This window comes from Eucyclogobius newberryi, unplaced genomic scaffold, assembly GCF_026437365.1.
Source record: "Eucyclogobius newberryi isolate DKJ021-1_F unplaced genomic scaffold, fEucNew1.0.hap1 SCAF_3, whole genome shotgun sequence".
Taxonomy (NCBI): domain Eukaryota; kingdom Metazoa; phylum Chordata; class Actinopteri; order Gobiiformes; family Gobiidae; genus Eucyclogobius; species Eucyclogobius newberryi.
Window position 1 is genome coordinate 9,347,911 of NW_027315945.1, and position 17,395 is coordinate 9,365,305.

Sequence of the window (17,395 nt, forward strand, 5' to 3'; positions counted from 1 at the left end):
ATAGTTCATCTAAAGTATTTACTCAACTCACTGCTCATCATTCTGTTTTTGAAGTAGTTATTTGTACTTTTCTGCGCGGCTAACATGTACTGAATTCCGTTAGCCGAGCAGCTATTTTTAATTTAAAGGTGCCATAACATGCTTTTGTTCACGTTTCGTAGTCTATCCTAAGTGTATAATTGATAATAATAAGTGTTGTGCAACACCCATAACATAATAGTTAAGAAATATCACCCAGACCTTGGACCCCCTCACCAACCTGGAAATGCAAACGGCTTGGTTTGATATTCGCCCCCACCCTTGCGAAGAGCGATCTGGCTCCCCCGCCCAACCCGTGACATAGTCTCAGAGCGCGTGTGTGCCCCGCCAACCTGTGACGTAGCCCCACAGCTGTCTGCTCCGCGCTGCGCCGCTCCTGCCGCACGACTGAGTGAGAAACGATAGAACTTCAGATCAACACTACTTTGAGCCTAAATAAATATCATTAATGACGTTTTGGGCCTCTTTGAACCGTGTTTCCTCGTAAATCGAAGCAGAAAAACTCCGGGCTTGTATGGGGAGACGAGCCTGGAGCCAGCGCGGAGCCGGGGGGAAGGGGGCGGGAGGCGGCAGACGGGAGGGGGGTGGAGAGGGGGGAGGGGGGATGATGACACGTGCCTGTGATTATGACGCGGTCCTGTGAACACCCCCCGTCAGTTTGGAGAGTCGCGGAAAGGAGATAGTCTGTAATATAGCTAAACACTGCGGGAATCAATCAAAAAAACACTCTGGGTACATATATGAAGCACAAATAGCAATGTAAGAAGGTTAAAAGCTCTGAAAAGTCGATTTTGCATGTGACCTTTAAGTTTTGAAGGTTCAAGAAATATGGGCCAAATTAACGAATGAAACACTATTATATTGACTATTATAACGTATTGTGTTTAATTCATCTGACATGTCGTGCCGCTAACTGGTTCCTGTTTTGTTTAAATCAACTGAACTAGATTCTAGAACAGCTCATTGTTTTGTAGTGACGCACTGCACGTGCTATTGGCAGCACATTGTGCTACAGATCTTACACAGAGCATGTCTGTAGTGAGACCCTGAGTTGCTCTACGTTTTTGGATCCTGTACATACTTTGTTTGATTGTCGTTGTTTACTCTCTGTAAATATTCTATTACTGCTTTGGGGACTGGGTGTAAATAAAAATCACCAGAGTACAAGTTTGAGCAATAATTTTCATGGAAGCTAAAACGAACCCATGACACTGTGGAACAATAATTCAGTGGATTTAGTAATTTGGGGTAATACTGACGCTTTGGTAAACTTGTTAACATGTCCTTTATGCTGTAGTTATCTGAATAACTGTTAATATGTTACGTTTTACATACCAGACATTTAAGACAGTTCGTTGTGCGTCATGTAGCTGAAGGTGTTACATTAGCACACGTACACCTATTCATCATTTTCTCTAAACTGTTATTAATTTAATTTCTGTTCTTGGATGTTATCAAATAAACTTCCCCCAAAAATGTGACATATACTCCAGTGCGACTTATGTGTGTTTTTTTTATTCTCTTTTATGCATTTTTTGGCTGATGCGATTTATAATCCGGAAAATACGGTAATAGAGTCGATTTTTTTTTTTTTAGAAGAACAGAACATGTACTTGTAATAGATTAAAGGTTTTGCATGCAATTGAAATTCAGTTCAAACTACATATTGTTTTCAAATATGGTATAATATATTGATCGAGATCTGTAACCACTACGGCTGGGCAAGTTAACGCGTTATTATCGCGTTAACTCATCACTTATTAAACGCGATCAGTTATTTTAACGCGCAGTAACGCAGGTCGGATTCCCCTGGTCCGCACCAGTTCTAAAGCCTCGTACAAATCGCTGCGGACGAATCGCGCCCGACTCAGAATTTGAGCGCGTGTACATTAGAAAGACAAACGCACCGGACGCGCGTTCTCGACGCGCCGGACTCACGTCCGTAGAATACACACAGCAGCAGACGTGCGTCCGAGTCGTCCTGCACATGCGCAGTGGAGGAGTTGTGCTGTGCTGCTTTTCTCGTGGTGTAAATGGAGTTTAATGCTGGACCATGGCTTTGGTTTATTAACTTTACAAAGTCAGCTGCTAAGCGCCGAGGCAACCCGCAGGGGGCCCGCGTGAGCAGGTCCCGCCGTAGCTGGGGAGATCCGCGAGACGGGCCCGGCGTGCGTCTTGAAAACGTGAATAATCTGGTGGCTTAGTGCAGAGGAGTAAAAAAACACCCAGTTTTAGGAATCTACAAACTTTTCTGGTTCTTTTCAATGCCCTGGCAGTGGCAATAAGCTTTAGTTTTGTGTTTGATAACATTGTTTAAGTTAAAATGTACACAATGTATTTATTTGTATTGAACTGGTTAAGTGTTTGTTTGCACAACTAATGTTATGGCGCTTTAGTGTCAAGTTCTAAGAATTTACAAACTGTACTGAAGTGTTTTCTGGTTTAGGGACATTTGGTACTAGACTGGTTCTGCTGCTCCTAAAATGTGTTTTGAGTGTCTAATGTTTAATGAGATTACAATGTTTCTGACGTTACCTCCAAAGTGGCCTGTTAATCTTTAATGATTGTGGTTCAGGATTTTGTGGCAAGTGAATACTTAATATTTTATTTAACTGCTACTGAATAAAAATGCTGATGCACTTTACACTTCTTTTGAGTTCATTTTGAATTTTGCACGTAAAAATGCGATTAATCGTGATTAATCAGGGAAATAATGTGATTACAATTTTTAATCGTTGCCCAGCCCTAGTAATCACACATTTATTTACTTACTGGAAAAAAACTCTTGTGTACCCCCTGATGACTAAAAACACATGAAACAAACACAGAATAGATAAAATGTCAAACAAAACAACATGGAATGAAAGCATTTGTGAGTAATCGTTAACAAGTGCTGTGAATTCATTAAAAGGCATAGTATTATCTCATTAAATAGTCTCTGTGTTTTGTTCCACAGGGAGCACAGTTGCTGAAGGCCTTTTTTCCTGATTCAGTGTTGAATATCCTGAAATCTCAAGCAGTGAATACATGATCTGATGTTCAGCAAACTTGATAAATAGTCAGGCAAAAATACCATTAATTTATAAACAAAATGCAGTTCAGTTCTCTTCTTTTATCCAATGATTGCCATCCTACTTCAGAATATAATTGACGTATGGTGACTTCTGTGTCCTTCTCCTGTAATGAACCTTAGAGCTGAACGATAAACCAAGTTCAGAGGTTTTAACACTGTTTCTGTAGAATGCAAATATATAATATCACCATGATCCAGAACTCGGTGAAAAGTAGCCTGGATTAACTGTATTATTCAATTAATTCAATTAACATTTTATTTCTAAAGAAGAATGAAAATGTGTTTTTCGATGTGTGTTAGCGACCATGACGTCTAAAACCTGTTGGTGTTTTTGTTTCATAACGGATAATGGTAACTAGGGTCAGCTTTCTTTCTGACCTGACCTGTGCATCACTAATAGGAGCAGATTTATAATCTGATAAAATATTTATGATATAAATTATTTATTTTCAATCCCTAATGTAACCTAGAGGCATTGACTTCCCTTATGTAAAGTGCAGTTTGGTGCCCCTTGTCTAAAATGCAATGCCATGATTCACAATGATCAATTACCGGTAATATTACACTACACTTTATTGTAGGGAAATTTGAACTCTGCATTTTGAACCTTTTATTTAAAAGTGATGTTTTGATATAGTCTTGGCTTTTAACTTTTAAGAAAAATAAAAAAGTGAAAACTAATTGACATTTTTTCACCCAGCACAAATGTACCACACATGAAGCCAATTATAGTTGTTTGACTGTTGGACTTTGCATAAAAGCAGCTCCAGGGTCTAAATGCTGTGATTCCCTGTGGTGCTGGTGGAGGTAGTCCCAGGACACCTCAACTCCTCTGTGTATCTCCAGTTTGAATATCGCTGTGTTCTGCAGCCCCGTCAGTCTGACAGTCTCCTCTGCCTCTTGGCTCATGAAATTCAATTTACACCACTCTGCTCTCACTGCTCCACACTTAGATTTCTGTCCTGACTGTCCCTTACCGCTGGATTCTCTGAAAACTGCATGTAATACTCAGGGAAACCTAGAAAAACGCAGCCGATCACACTTGTCACTGCAGTGTGTAATAACATGAGAGTAAGGGTTACGTGTTATGGTTAGGGATTGGGTTACATGTTACTGCATTATTGTTGCATTATACTAAATGAGGGAGGTAGATTCAAATCAAATCAAATCAATTTATTTTTGTAAGGCCCAAAATCACAACAACAGTTGCCTCTGAGGGCCACAGGGAGAAATGAATCAACAATGTCTGTGGTGGCGATGGAGTCAGACAATGTCTGTGGTGGCGAGGGACGATGTCCCAGGGTCCTCTGTTCTTAGACTCTCCTTCTCGGCCAGGAAATTAGATTAGACAGGAATTAGAAGATTAAAGCATAGTGCACACCAATCCGCCCATTGCCTGCGTGAACCTGTATACCTGTTTGATCCGGAGAGCGTCATTGACCATCGAAGGGCACAGTTCTGTCAGAGAAGTTAGTGTAATTAGTGGCAAACGTCTAAAGCGACACAGAACGCCCTGATTGAGGAGAATTGATTCACTGGGAGAAACAACTTTTTTTTCTATGGTCATCACTTTTGAATTGAGCGCTACACAATTTCAATCTTGACAGTCTCTTGAAGTAGGCGTAACGTCATGACGAATCAAATAAAATAGTCCACATCAGGCAATAAAATTTCTGTCGTTCCTTCTTGAAGCCAAAGCCAGAGCCCAACTTTTTTTTTTTTTCACTTCTAAACATTTGATCATACAGCGCTGCAATATGTCGGAAGCCAAGTCAACTGAACACCATGGCAAGTTCACAGGAAGAAAAGGGGAGAGCGAGAGAGAGTAGCGTGGATACAGAGCAGGTACATTTTTTTGTCGTGTTGCTGAATGCAAGTTTAATTGTTTGTTTCCCTCAGAATGGTTTGCTCAGATGTCGTGTCATGCGCATTCTCTTTGCAGCGTCGTTCTTGATTTTGGTCCCAGTGGTACAGTGCATCGATTTGGGTCCTTGTTGGGTGGTAGAGAATGGATTGGTCCGTACTGGGCATAATATGATAAATTGACAATCTCTTTTACCCTCTCAAAGTTGTATTTAGAGTGATTCATTACTGGCTAAAGTCCACCGGAGGGCACTCTAACAGGAAGCGCAAGTATTTGACACACAGTAGAAGAAGACGTCAGCGGAAAGTGGTCCGTTGGCATAAGTTCATATACGGAATTGGGACGGAAGTTATCGGGACGGAAGTTACAGAATCCAATATGGCGGTCCTCGTGGCAATCCAAATCACTATATTAAAAGAGTATAGAAAAAGGTTCAGTTGTAGTCATCTGGACTCAGTTTTAGAAAAAAGAAAACGTTTCGACTCTCATCCATTGTCTATTGGCAAATGCAAATACAAATTGACAATGACTCTTGGATGAGAATCGAAAGGCCTTTTTTTTTTTTTAACCTGCCGCATTGAAATGAGACTTTCTTTGGCAGACCTGACCATTTTTCTGTGAGTAAGAGTAATCACAGAGTTATCAAGGACAGAGGGGACAGTAGGGACAACTGGTATGTGTTTTCTGTTTGTTAAGCTTCAAAATGCTGTGTTTTATCACAATCCAACTCATATTCAGAGGTCAACCCCGGTTCAGAGGACCCGGACATCAATACTACTACTGTGTACTATTTGTGTAAATATCTCATGTTACAACGTGGGCACCTCTTTTTAAATGTCGTTGGAGCAGATTTTATTCAGGAGCGCTGTATAGCCAGTACATTTGATCTCTAACAAATATAATTTTATCACTTGATTTATGTCAAGTTAATTGTTATTAATTCATTATGAAGCCTATAATTAAATTGATAAAAAAAATTCAACTGTATGCATTTTACACTTTTTAAAATTTAAATCAGAGCTAAGAAACTTTTGGCGTTAAAGCTTCCCCAGCATTAGCTCTCTTATAAAAATACATTGTCAGAACATACAATTGTAATAAGACAGTATAATCACACACAAATCATTTAACATTACCAAATATTAAAACATACAGGGTTTCTCAGGAGATTGACCTGTCGGTAAATGTTGCAAGGCTGGTTTTTCGCCCAAAGACAGCAGGGGGTGACATCGGACACTTCGGACACTGAACGTCAGTACTTTTAGTTATTGAGTAAATTCCAATGCAGATTCATCTAAATATGTCAGTGTAATCCCTCATTTGTCGAAAAATATTCAGTTGTAGTCATCGTGACTCTGTTTTTAGCAAAACAATATGTTTCGAGAGAGAATGACATTTGGAGTGTCGATTTGTTTTTCTAAAAAACAGAGTCCAGATGACTACAACTGAATCTTTTTCTATATTCATCTAAATCTTGGGTAGGCAACTTGCGGCTTCGGAGCCGCATGTGGCTCTTTAGCGCCCTCCTAGTGGCTCCCTGGAGCTTTTTAAAAAATGTATGAAAATAGAAATAGGTGGGGGAGATATAATTGTTTTAATTTGGTTTCTGTAGGAGGACAAACATGACGCAAACATTCTTAACGCTTTCCAATGCTGTGAAAATGTATAATAAATATTACATTTCAACATTTCTGTCAACAGAGATTTGCGTCACAAATATCGTATAGCAGAGTAGTCACGTGATGCGTCACTCTCTCCAGGGGGCGCTGCAGGGAAAATAAACATTTAATCAGGAATGCTCATTATGTATTTGTAGCCAAGTCATTTTGATAGTAGGCTAATATAGCTAATATACACTTACAGCCTGTGTTCCTTTCTATAGGCTTATATGAGGTTTTTCATTTTTTGCGGCTCCAGACAGATTTATTTTTTGTTTTTTTGGTCCGATATGGCTCTTTGAACATTTAGGGTTGCGAATCCCTGATCTAAATACTCTGGCAATGTCTGAATCTTGCCATCCCTCAACACTAAACATTAAATTGTCAGAGGTTGACTTTGGGAGTGTACGTCAGATTGGAGAGCACAGCCTGTGTGTGGGTGGGAGGTTAGCACATCCATCCACCATCCACAGACTGAAGCGCTAATGTTTCAGTGTGTCAGCAGTACAGCAGATGGACCATATGTTTGTGTATTACTGACTGTCAAATTTATGCTCTCGCTTCAATGTCAGAGCACTCCGATATTCATCAGGATAATGACCCAAACAGCAGTGACCTTCAGATGGACGCTAATGTGTTTTGGCAACCACCACTGTCCACTTAACCAAAACAAAACATTTTAAAAAGGAACATCATATGCCATTCTATCTTTTTTTAAATAATTTTGAATAGAGCTGGGTAGACTGGTCAAATATTCTACTCAAGTAGGAGTACAAAGTAGTGTTCCAAGAAATTACTAAACTACTCCAACTAAGAGTGACTGTTCAGACCGCAACGTTAAAATCACACCCAACTCCTCCACGTGCTGGAGACACTCTAGACCAGGGGTGTCAAGCATGCGGGCCGCATCCAGCGCCCAGACATTTTAATCCATTTCTAATTGGCTCGAGCCTTCCAGAATGGAATGGATTGAGACATTGTTCTTGCCTGGTTTCTTATTATTGTTTTGCATGGTAAAATTTTGCCACAACTCGGGCATTTTTGACGCCCTGAACATTAATGAATGTCACACATGGAGACATAGACGCGATCGGCTCGGCCCGAACTCGAATAAAATGGAGGTTGCGAGAACGCCCGTCGCAACAGTGCCGACTAGTTCAAAAAAGAAAAAACATGAAACTCTTAATCTTTGGCCTAGGCACATGAGACTTGGGACAGTGATAGAGCTACCTTTGACAAGTAAAACACACCTGGCAGCATCGCTCTATGATAAACAGGAAGTCAGCCATGTCGAATCAAAGTGGCACTTGTCCTAGGTTTTTTGTCCGATCGAGCTCAAAACAACACCTTTTGCATCTAAAGACATTGAAATGTAATAAATATTCAAAAGAATGTTCATATTCTTTACGGTCTCCGCGTAACACGCCCTCAAAAAAGGCTTCATTTTCAGTGTTTTCAAGAACAAGTCACGCCTATTGGAATTGATCTGCGGAGCTCATATTTCACTCACTAATGCGTTTTTATGGTCTGATTGGAAATAAATACCCATGTAACAAATTTACTCTATAGCGCCCCCTACCCATTGTGTGAAAAACTCAACATTGTCTGATTTGTTTGAAACTCATGGTTTATATTCTCCTCGAGACGCCATGAAAAAAGTGCATTGCAGATATTGTGTATTTTCACAATTGTCCAGCAGAGGCGCAATGAATACCTTCACTTCCTCTTCCGCTTTTATTTTTATGGGACATTTCCTCTCGTGCCGCATTAAAATTATTATTGTTTAGACTTTATTCTTTAGGCTTAATTCTTTAGACTTAATTCTTTTGACTTTATTCTTTCTGCCACAACTCGAGAGTGAGAGGGGGAGAGAGAGGGAGAGAAAGGGAGGGAGATTGTAGGATTTTTGACGTGTTTCCACTCTGTAGCCCAGGTCATTTTGTAGTCTCACTCCATTTTTGTAGTTCCTCCGCTTTATTTTCCTGCCTCTGGACAAGCGGGAAGGCGGTCGTGCCGGAAGGCAGTCGCGTGGGAAGGCGGTCGCGCGGGAAGGCGGTTGCGCAGGAGGCGAGAGCCATCATCGCCGCTGCCGCGGCATTAATTTATATTTATTCTTTTACAATATATATACAGCATTTTTATCGCAGCCGTCCCTCCCATGCGCTGTTCAGCGCTGCTGTGCTGTTGGATCGACGTGCCAAGGGCTGAGAAGTGACGTCGCACACTTTACAGACTGCCCTGGGAAAGAGACGTGCAGCTTTAGGAAACATGTAGAAGAAAGAAAGGGTGGGGTTTTGCCAACGTTAGAGCTGTGCTAAAAGTGGCGCTAATTATGAGCTAACAACAAGAAAACAAACTTCTGTGATGACAGCTGGGTGAAGAAAACATCTAAATCAGGGCAAACCTGGATAGATTAGAGCAACCGCTAAAAACACAGGTCAGAGTGTAATAAAGTTTGAACATGACAGAGTAAAGCTGCTGTGAGCTCTGACTGTGTCTACTCTAATGTGACTGTGAATACAAATACAATGCACTCATTTCAGTCACTACATGAATAATTTGTCACTAAGATAAGCTTAAACTATAAAATGATAATAATGAGCTCTATTGAGTTTGTGCAGCGGCAGGACACAGGTCTGTGATAGCACGTTTCATATCAGAAATCATATCGCAAGTCCATATTTATGTTCCTGCTGCTGATGCATGAATATGGACTCAGTCTTTCACCTGCTGCAGATTTGTGCAACAGTGTCCAAATAGAACTATTATGAGGCTCTGTAAAGCGATTTATTATATTTCTTACTGTTTTAATTTTTACCTTATGTTCAGTCCCCGACCCAGCCTGAGCTTCAAAATTCCGTCCACGGCCCAAAAGTTAGATAGTAGTATAGTTTAGTTTAGTAATAGTTTTTAGACCCCAGCTCCGGATGCACATTTGAGCTGGACACAAATCTGCATCTCACTGTCTTGTGCAATGAATGCTTCTCTGGAGGAAGTTCCTGATTGGTTGGTATGCCCAGAAATTTGCAGAAAGTTCAGATATTTCAACTCAACGCCTTTTTAATGCTGAGTGCGGCAGACGACAGAACGCTCAAGATGTGCTGCAGAAACGCTGGAAGGCCTGGACGTACGTCCAAATAAACTTTATATGTAAACTCGACGCTCTGACGCCGAGGTCTGAATGCACCACAAGATTAACCGTCTGGATGTAACATCTGAAAATAACTGGCAAGACAAAACCTTAAAAATTCACAAAATCTGCTATTTTTAAAAGAATCAATAAAAAAAATTAAAAACTGAATAATATCTGAAGGAGTGATGCAAGAAACGCCACATTGACAGGAAAGAATTAGCGATAATGAATGGCAACAAGCTTGTGGTTTTGCTTTTGGAGTTTGCCATAAATAACAATACATCTTTAAAACTAATCAGATTAAAGATGAGAGAATAGAATGTGGAGATTGTGCCCCAAGTCTCCTCAATCTGGACTGATTGGACTGATGGATCTAATTGACTTTCCACCTTCTGATATAATCAAAAAGTGTCTCTGGAACAGTGTCTGTGAAAAATATACTATAATATTATAACCTATTCAATATAACCTGTAACAAGTTACAATGATGTGAGCGTGGTAAAATATTGAAAACATAAACTCTAAGTATTGTGAAACATGACAGCTGCTAATTCACTCTAACACAGTGGTTTCATTTCAAAGAAGTCAATTATGCAAACAGTGTTTTGCTAAAGAATCTACAAGTATTATGACTTGTAGATTGACTTGTATATTAAGCCTTGTATATTATGCCGTTTAGTGCTCAGTGTTCAATATTCTGCTGTTTGTGTTAAACTGAATCACCTGTGAATTCTGTTTATCGACAAATGGTAATAAACCCTATTCCAATTCTGATTCTGATTCTTTGATGCTATTCAGGGCCTTTTGTAATCAAGTATTTCCATTTTAATATAGTAACTTCTAATTCTGATTTAAGTCCAGTTCACATCAATAACAACACTCCTCTTGAGTCTTCAGTGACAGCTGTAGGGGAAGGTGCTGTCAGTGTGACAGGGGGAGGGCTTATCTCAATGAGATGCAAATGAGCCCCCCTGTGACTCTGGGCTCACTCCGGTGAGAAACTTTAGAGGCAGTTCTCTCAGTGAAAGGTTTTGAGAGTTGTATACATTCAAATGACCACAACTTACTCAAATATTATCAGATGTGCATGAGTGAGACATCAATGCATAGCTTTGGATTCACACTCAGAATCTGTGAATAAATCAAAATGTCTCTGGGGAGACTTGTGACTGGTTTTCATACGGCTGGTCACATTTTCTCAACTACAACTACAACTACAACTATTACTATAACTAAAACAACAAACTCTACTACATCTACCACTTGTACTTTGACTCTCTGCTTCTGGTGCAAACGGCTCCTCTGATGGCGCTTCTTCATCTGGTACATCTGTGACTGTGTTTGGTTCTGTGGGTCAAGCTGTTGTGGGTTTGGTGGGAGGCCGAGGGGGATTTTTTTCAATGTATTGTAAAGCACTTTGTGTTATTTTCTTTGTATGAAAAATACTTTATAAATCAGGTTTGAGTTTGATTGAACTACAACTACGTCTACTTCTACTACTTCTAATAGTATGACTACAACATCAACTTCTATTACTATGACTACAACAACTACAACCAGTACAACAACTGCAACCACTACTACTGCAACTACTAATATTAAAACAACTATTAGTATTAGTACCAATGGAAATACTTCTGCAGTACAAAATAACAACTCCAACAGACCTTTAATACCGATGTTTACTTTAGTTAAATTGATGCTACTACATAACCCTAACATAAACACACCTACCAGCAGAAATGCGGCGTTATGTAACTAAACCTTTGCTCCCAATCCATTCATCTGAATAATGTAATCAGATGTGTTCCTTGGCAGTAATGTGTAATTCCCCCCCTGTAGTGCCATATGTGCCCTAGGTATTATCAAAAATGATTAAGGGTACAGTATATGCATAGAAATATGTAATTACTGTCATTGAGCTGCAGAGAAAGTTATAGGTTGGATAGATTATTGCATTTGTGCTTATTTAGAATATTATACATGTTTATAGTACTTTCATTTTAGCTACACAATTTCAAGAACTGAAAACGCCTAAAAATGACCTTATTAAAAATGTAAAAAGAACAGAAACATGCATTTAAAAGGAAATTTTCAAGGAACTTTTCTAGTGAAATGTACGCCATCTGTTTGTCTCTATGGAGATGCTATTGCTTTACCTTGATTGTTCCCCAGTGTGGCATTAAATGTATCTATCTTGTAAAGTTGTCGCTATAAATATGACTCGCACCTGATTTGGTGGTGTCTCCATGGAGATCGAAATGTAATGCTATGTAACAGAAGACTTTAGGCAAAGCAACATTATCTCTATGACAACAAGTGTAAAATCGGACAAAAAAAATGCATAGTGCACCTTAAATACTTTCACTTTGAAATGGGGGGGTACAGAACATTATATATATATATATATATATATATATACATACATATATATATATATATATATATATAAATACATTTCAAAATAAATTTCAATTCGGTACATTTAAAAAAAAGAAAATGCCCTTCCCGATCGCGTCAAGCACTGTCACTATCGTCAGGAAATTTGAACGCTTCCAACAGGCCACCGTAGATCTACCTGCTGACATGAAACTAGCAGGTCACAACAATCACAAGCGGTGTTTCAGCGCGTGAGTTATCAGCTGTCCCAGTCAGCGAAATAGCGACAGCAGTGACTGGCAGCAGTGAACCTGTTCCACTGAAAAAGACCAAGTTTAGTGGCGCGGCCAGGTATAAGTCATGATTTAAAATAGAGCGGACACAGTCCTACCCTTGTATCATCGCAGAGAAAGCAGATGAACATAGTTTTCGATGCACAGTTTGCACTTGGAGCGTCTGTTGCATCGACAGCAAAGGCCATCAAGATTTTGAAAAACAAATCTCTTCAAACGTATCTATCCATTAGTGGTTCAACTCATCAATTTAGTATGTACACATCTAGGAGGGGGGTGGGGATGTGTGCCAATTCTTCCTATGTACACAGTGCTTAAAAATGTGTAAGGGGGGGGCGTGTCTTAATCTCACGCATAGTGTGTCTAAATCTCACGCATAGCCTCCTTGATAAGTTGACAGCTATGGATTTTGTCACATCACAGGCAGAGATCTTCTGTACTGTTTTTGAGTTTGGAGCGTTTCTGCCATCAAATCATGTTCATTACATTAGAATGCCAGCTTTTATTTATTTCCCCGTAATAAGTTCCTCTGCTGCCAGTAGGTAGAGAGCAAATCTCAGTCCTTATGAAAGAACACATCTTACTGGTAGAAAGTCAGAGTTGGTTTTAATGTGCTCATTATTAGATAAGTTAAGTTTTAAATGAGATGCCAAAGCAAAGGTACTCAAGAGCATGTTTTAACAGTCAATGACAAGAGTAATGTAGATAATGTCCTTTAACAAGGTTTGAAACTCAAATTTATGTAGAGTAATTTGAGAAATGTTCAATCCAAACAAAATACGCAACCCCTTCCTGATAGTGCTGTCAATGGTGCTGAAGGCATATTGGCAGGCATAGACACTTAACATAAGTGACAAAATATTGTCACTTTTAGTCAAATATAAACTTTCAATATTCGTTTTAACTAGGGCTGGGCAACGAGTCAAATTTTTAATCGCGATTAATCACATTATTTCCCTGATTAATCACGATTAATCGTATTTTTACGTGCAGAATTCAAAATGAATTCAAAAGAAGTGTAAAGTGCATCAGCATTTTTATTCAGTAGCAGTTAAATAAAATATTAAGTATTCACTTGCCACAAAATCCTGAGCCACAATCATTAAAGATTAACAGGCCACTTTGGAGGTAATGTCAGAAACATTGTAATCTCATTAAACATTAGACACTCAAAACACATTTTAGGAGCAGCAGAACCAGTCTAGTACCAAATGTCCCTAAACCAGAAAACACTTCAGTACAGTTTGTAAATTCTTAGAACTTGACACTAAAGCGCCATAACATTAGTTGTGCAAACAAACACTTAACCAGTTCAATACAAATAAATACATTGTGTACATTTTAACTTAAACAATGTTATCAAACACAAAACTAAAGCTTATTGCCACTGCCAGGGCATTGAAAAGAACCAGAAAAGTTTGTAGATTCCTAAAACTGGGTGTTTTTTTACTCCTCTGCACTAAGCCAGTTGCTAAGGCACCAGATTATTCACGTCTTCAGATGATAAAGACGCGCGCCGGGCCCTTCTCGCGGATCTCCCCAGCTACGACGCCCGTCGGGACCTGCTCACGCGGGCCCCGGCGGGACCTGCTCTAGCGGTCCCTTGGCGGGTTGCCTCGGTTGGCGCCTAGCAGCTGACCTTGTAAAGTTAATAAACCAAAGCCATGGTCCAACATTAAACTCCATTTACACCACGAGAAAAGCAGCACAGCACAACTCCTCCACTGCGCATGTGCAGGACGACTCGGACGCACGTCTGCTGCTAAGTGTATGTGTTGGGAAAGTTCACTTTCTACATGAACTAGTTCAGTTCATAGTTCACACATTTTAAAATGAACTAGTTCAGTTCATAGTTCATAATTCAAAATTTTGAACTAAGTTCACAGCTCCAAAAAAATGAACTAGTTCAGTTATTTTTTTCAATATTATGCAATAATTGTTCTAAATTATTTCCACAGCCCAAATACAACCACAGGCAGCAATTATTTTATTAGTTTATTGCTGAAAATATGTGTCAGATTTCATCTTTATATCCAATTTTTAATCCTTACACAACCAGGATTTACATTCACACTGAAGGGACACACTTCCCACATGTGTTACTGTCCATTCAGCCGACACTAGCAACAGTTGCATTTTCAGCCCCACAGTATATTCTCAAAAACATGAGGCGAAACTTGCTGGGCAAAGTTTGCACAGAAATGTTAGATTGTTCCCATCCTCACCGACCTTATCATAAAACTCACGTAACTGGTTGTAGCAGGGCGACTCCTGCTGCTCTGTTGACACACGCTGCGGTCGCGGTGGCTGCCCACGAGTCCGAAGGTTCACTGGTCCGAAGGTTCACTAGTCCGAAAATTCAGAAATTTTAAGGTTCACTAGTCCGAAGGTTCACGGGTCCGAAATTTCCCCGAAATTTTAAGGTTCACAAGTCCGAAGGTTCACTGGTCCGAAGGTTCACTGGTCCGAAGGTTCACTGGTCCGAAGGTGTGTGTCCGCACAGCGGGCTCTCCTCGCCTCCCTTTACCCTACACACTGGCTTTTAAGACTTTTCTAGTGTTGATGCACTTTTTATGATTAAACTCACGTATTTTCCATAACCGACTTGTTTCTGTGCATAGCCTGAGCTCCTTATCATATTATTAATGAATGAATTAACTCAAATAGCCCAGCAGTTTGGGCCGCGCGCCGCGGCTCTGTAGACACTCCCGTCTTGGCCAGCTGAATTTCCTTTTTGACTACCAATCCTACGGTGATCGGATCACGCGTATTTCTATACTTATGATCAAATGAAGGCATAGAGTGGAGGATTCTGATCATGCATATTTATTGTCTACGGACATGAGTCCGGCGCGTCTTTCTAATGGCTTTAGAACTGGTGCGGACCAGGGGAATCCGACCTGCGTTAACGCGCGTTAAAATAACTGATCGCGTTAAATAAGTGATGAGTTAACGCGATAATAACGCGTTAACTTGCCCAGCCGTAGTTTTAACGCTTGACCCAATGTGTATTTGAAAAGTTATTGTCAGTTAGGTGAATTCAAACCTGTATTATGTCTATAATTCCACTGAGTGACACAAGCGATGGCGTAGTACATTCATCTACCCTATGGCGACAATAGAGAAATATTAATTAAATCAAATTCCCATCAGAAGTGTGATACTCTGAAGCACGTTTGACTAATTAAAGAAAATCAGGTTGAAACAAGAAATTTAAGACTGGAAAGTATAGTCTAATTTAGACAATATTACTGCTCATAAAGGCCCTGTGTGTTATATATTTGTGTCCTTGGGCAAAATGCTAATCTTAAGTAAGTAGTTGTAATGAACATGATTTGAGGCAGAAATGCTAAGAACGAGTCTGGTGATGATTCCTGGATAGATTTATGAAGCCCAATTTGAGTCGAAATTCAATCTATCCGTGCCCAGATGCTTCTGCGAAAACTTGGTCTCTTACTACAGCAACATGTTTTGGGATAAATTACATCTGATAGGATATATTTTACTCTTTATACATGTTTATTTTAAGTTAAATTTGAGCTCAAGATTTGTGAAAAGGTAGCAGATTTGTGTAGAGAAACATCAAGGTCAATCATCGAAAAGGCAGAAATGCGAGTACTGCACCAGGGCTCACAAAAATGTTCAAAAGTCTTAAAAAGGTCTTAAAAACTCCTCAAGGATTTAAGATAAGATAAGATAAGATATTCCTTTATTGTCCCACATGGGGAAATTTCATTGGTGCAATTGGATACAGAGGTAGATACAGAAGAACAGATCACTTATAGGAAGTCTGAAAAACACTTTCAGTAGAAGATCTCCTATAAATAAATAAAAACTCCCATAGACAAATAAATAAATAAATAAATACCATTGCATGTGATCCCGACAGTAATTGCACATGAATATGTGTCACGACAGCGCATAGATTGCACATGAATTTCACAGTAATTGCACATGAATTGCACATGAATTCCAACAGCAATTGCACATATGACAGAATTGCACATCAGTATTAGGTTAGGTCAGTATTGCGAGTGTTCAGTACTAACAGTTTTTGTTATAAAGTCTGACAGCAGCAGGAAGGAAAGACCTACGGAACCTTTCCTTCACACAGCGAGGGTGGATCAGTCTCTCACTGAAGCTGCTCTCCAGAGCGGAGAGAGTGTCCTGCAGGGGGTGACACTCATGGTCCAGCATAGATGTGAATCTAGCCAGGACCCTCCTGTCCCCCACCTCCTGCACCGAGTCCAGAGCACAGCCCAGGACGGAGCTGGACTTCTTGATGACTCTGTCCAGCCTCTTCCTCTCCCTCTCTGTGATGCTGCTGCTCCAGCAGGCCACACCATACAGGAGGGCCGATGCCACCACAGATTCGTAGAAGGTCTTCAGGAGTGGCCCTGTCACTCCAAAAGACCTGAGTCTCCTCAGGAGGTAGAGCCGACTCTGGCTCTTCCTGTACAGTGCGTCTGTGTTATGAGTCCAGTCCAGTTTGTGGTTCAGATGAACACACAGGTACTTGTATGAGTCCACTCTCTCAATGTCCCGTCCCTGGATGTTCACTAGTGACGGGGCAGCAGAGTGGCGACTACGGAAGTCCACCACCATCTCCTTGGTCTTTCCCGCGTTGATGAGGAGGTGGTTCCGCTGACACCAGTCCACAAAGTCCTGCGCCAGTCCTCTGTACTCCGCGTCATCGTCGTCCGTGATGAGTCCGATGATGGCAGAGTCGTCAGAGAACTTCTGCAGGACACAGCTGTCCGTGTCATGTCTGAAGTCTGCAGTGTAAAGGGTGAAGAGAAAGGGCGCGAGGACAGTGCCCTGGGGCGCCCCCACACTGCAGGTCCGAGTGTCAGACACACAGTTCCGGGCTCTCACAAACTGGGGTCGGTCTGTGAGGTAGTCCAGGATCCACTCTGCCAAGTCATACTCCACACCAGCCGTCTCCAGCTTGTCCCT